The following is a 2,837-nucleotide window of genomic DNA, read 5'->3' on the forward strand; positions in this document are numbered from 1 at the left end:
GGAGAAAAATAGCCCGTGAGGAACAAAACCTGGTTCTCAGAGCCGTCGCCGGACCGGACCTCGCCACAGCAGGCCCCGCCCCTTCGGCCAGGCCCTGTTTCTCGTCTTCTTTTCCAAACTAACAAGCATGAGGTGAAGGAAAAAAAAACAAACGTCAGCTGTTTTTCTCACACGACATCTCGTGCCTTTTTTTTTTTGTACCTTCGGCTCACCCGCAGGCGTGTCCGTCCTCGTGTCCTCGCTCGCATTCTGGGCCGCCTGCCGGGAGAAAAAAAAAAAAGTATCTCAGCAATAAAGCGTTTGTTTAGACGTTAGCCGTTAGCTCGTTCCGGCGCGGCTAAATCCGCCCGCTGCAGACGGAGCGCGGATCTGTCAGAATTAGCGGTTAGCGTCTGGTTTCGCTCGGGATTCGTCTCCGGCGGCGGCTCGACGCTTCGAGAAGCGTGTCGCCTTCCGTCCGAGAACGTCCTCCTGGTTCCTCCGGGGCGAGAACTTTCTCCAGGATCGGCGTCGCAGCGGAGAATCAGCCGGAAACGTGAATGTCGGTAAACGTCAGCTGTATTTTTTTTCTTTTTCGACTAAGCCCCGCCCCCAGCGAGTCTTTTTTTCCTTTTTTTTTTTTTTAATCCCGCCGGAACCCGTGAGAAGCAGCGATGATGTCACTTCCCGACCGGGCTTTCGAAAACCGAACGAGCCAATCAGGACGGAGGAGAACACGCCCACTTCCTGTTTCCTGTCCTCCCCCCTTCGCCACTTTGTGTTGGGCCTACGGGAGCCTGCAGACGCCTCCTCTGATTTCTGGACCAACTTGCAGTGCTTTTTTTTTTTTTCTTCTCTGGTTTTTGGGTTCGAAAGCTGGAAAATTTTCAGACTTTATGTGTGTGTGTGTGCGCGTCTGTATGTGTGTGTGTGTGCGCGTGCGCTTGTTCATGTTTCGTGCATGTATGTATATACATATATATAAGAATATTTAAAGCAGTTGTCGTGCATTGGTTTTATATTGTGTGTGTGTGAGTGTGTGAGTGTGTGTGTGTGTGTATGTGTGTGTGTGTGTTTCTGGGGCGTCGTAGATTGCACAGAAACATCGACCCCGACGAGGGAAATCACAGTTGAGGAGTCGGCGTTCAGAAAAGAAAGAAAAAAAAAAAACAAGCAAAAATTCCTTTTCTTTCCTCCTCCTTCTTCATCCCTCGTTCCTCCGGAGACGTTCTCAGTAGGAGAAGAAGAGGAGGAGAAGGTTATCGGGAACAAACCGGAGGACGATGGACTCTGAGAACCGCTCGGTTACCGGGACGACCGGACAAACCCGAACCTCCTGTGTTTCCTGTTTTGTTTTGTTTTTTTGTTGTTGTTTTTTGTGTGCTTTTTTTTTTTTTTTTTTGAGCCGGCGTTTTCAAAATGGCGGCCGTCTCACGTTTACACGTCGTCCCCGCTCCTCTTCCTCGCCCGCAACAATCACGCCTCCTCCTCCGACATCTCCTGTTTAGTTTTTTTTTTTTTTTTTTAATGTGGTGACGAATGGGCTCGCTTTTCAGAAAGTAGACCCCAACCCGGTGCTAGCTATTGATGCTAACCCGCCGGCCAATCAGAGCGTCTGTGGGTTGAAGGTCAACGCTAGCGTTAGCATTAGCGTTTTGTACTGGACTTATTTCTCAGCTCCTGTTATCAACACACACACATATTTAGATCAAGCCGTCAAGGTGCCACTTCCAGCCTCCCGGGTGGCCGTGAACACACACTTTGAAAACACACACACACACACACACGCACTCCTTCCCTGGAGTGTGAAGATGATGGTCCAGCCATCTGCTGCTGGGCCAGGCCGGTGTCGGTTTCCCAGCCGCAGTCATTAATCTCAACCGTACGACCGCACACACACACACACACACACACAGGCCATGCTGTGTTAGCAAATAAAATATTGCCGAAATTGAGTTTTTTTTCCTTTTAAAAAAAAAAAAAAAAAAAAGCGCAAAAACCCTGGACTCCAGCTGTCTATCCAGCTCTGCGTCCTCCGTTCTGGAATTTCGCTTAAAAATAAAAATCCAAAGCCAAATGATCAGAATTATTTTGCGCTGCAGATGCCTGGCGGAGGGTTTGGGGGCGCTGGGACGGGTCCAACCCCAAAACCTTCAGCCACCAGGAGGAGAAGGTCGGGGTCGAAGGCTCCGCCCCCCCCCCCCCCCCTCCGCCCGCCGCCGCCGCCGTCAGACTCCGACCCGAGCCGCTCGCCGTGGGCATGACGAGTCTGGGGGAGGGGGCGGAGCTCCGAGGAGGGGAAAAGACGCTTTGGCCTACTAGCGGGACGAGGAAAAGAAAAAAAAAAAATACCATTGCGAGTTGAAGCAGTGCAATACCTTTTTATTTCTCATGTGGTGGCAGCATGTCGTCGTCGACTCCATAATAAAGGCTTTTTTATGGAACCGGACTTCTGGTCTCTGTGGAACGAATCCCAACGTCTGACCGCCAAGCGTTCCAAGTTCTTAGTTTCAAGCAAGAGAAGTAAAAATGTGTTGCTTTGGTATCATCTAGCAGGTTCTGATCTTCCACAGGGTTTCTTCTGTGGACAGTCCTACGTTCTCCTGGTTCCTGCCTGGATTCGCTCTGTGAGTTTCTCTTCCAGGTTCTCTCTTTGAACGCGACATGTTGATGTTCCTCTCAAGTTGATGTTCTCGGGTTCTTTCTGCGTTCCTCCCGGAATGTTCTCCACCATCTTCTCCTTCTTCTCCTCCTCCACAGTCCAAAACCAGGTCCATTCAGGTCTCTAAAATGTCTGTAAGTGTGAATGGGGAGGCAAACGGTCGGATGATTGACAGCTGACCCGTCCGGGTTAAGCC

General features: G+C 50.5%; 1 protein-coding gene across 9 annotated transcripts in view; it reads left to right on the forward strand.

Annotated features, from left to right (window-relative positions):
* mast2 (microtubule associated serine/threonine kinase 2) overlaps nucleotides 1–1,930 on the forward strand; it is an 84,358-nt gene extending 82,428 nt beyond the window's left edge. For all 9 annotated transcript variants that reach the window (XM_086144078.1, XM_086144087.1, XM_086144097.1 and 6 more), the window contains one exon: nucleotides 1–1,930. This exon is cut by the window's left edge and continues 1,270 nt beyond it. The gene's annotated coding sequence lies outside the window, so the exon portion shown is untranslated.
* Nucleotides 1,931–2,837: the final 907 nt, after the last annotated feature.

Source organism: Fistularia commersonii, chromosome 1, assembly GCF_037954325.1.
Source record: "Fistularia commersonii isolate RoL2024-O1a breed Wild chromosome 1, RoL_Fcom_v1.0, whole genome shotgun sequence".
In the NCBI taxonomy this organism is placed as follows: Eukaryota; Metazoa; Chordata; class Actinopteri; order Syngnathiformes; family Fistulariidae; genus Fistularia; species Fistularia commersonii.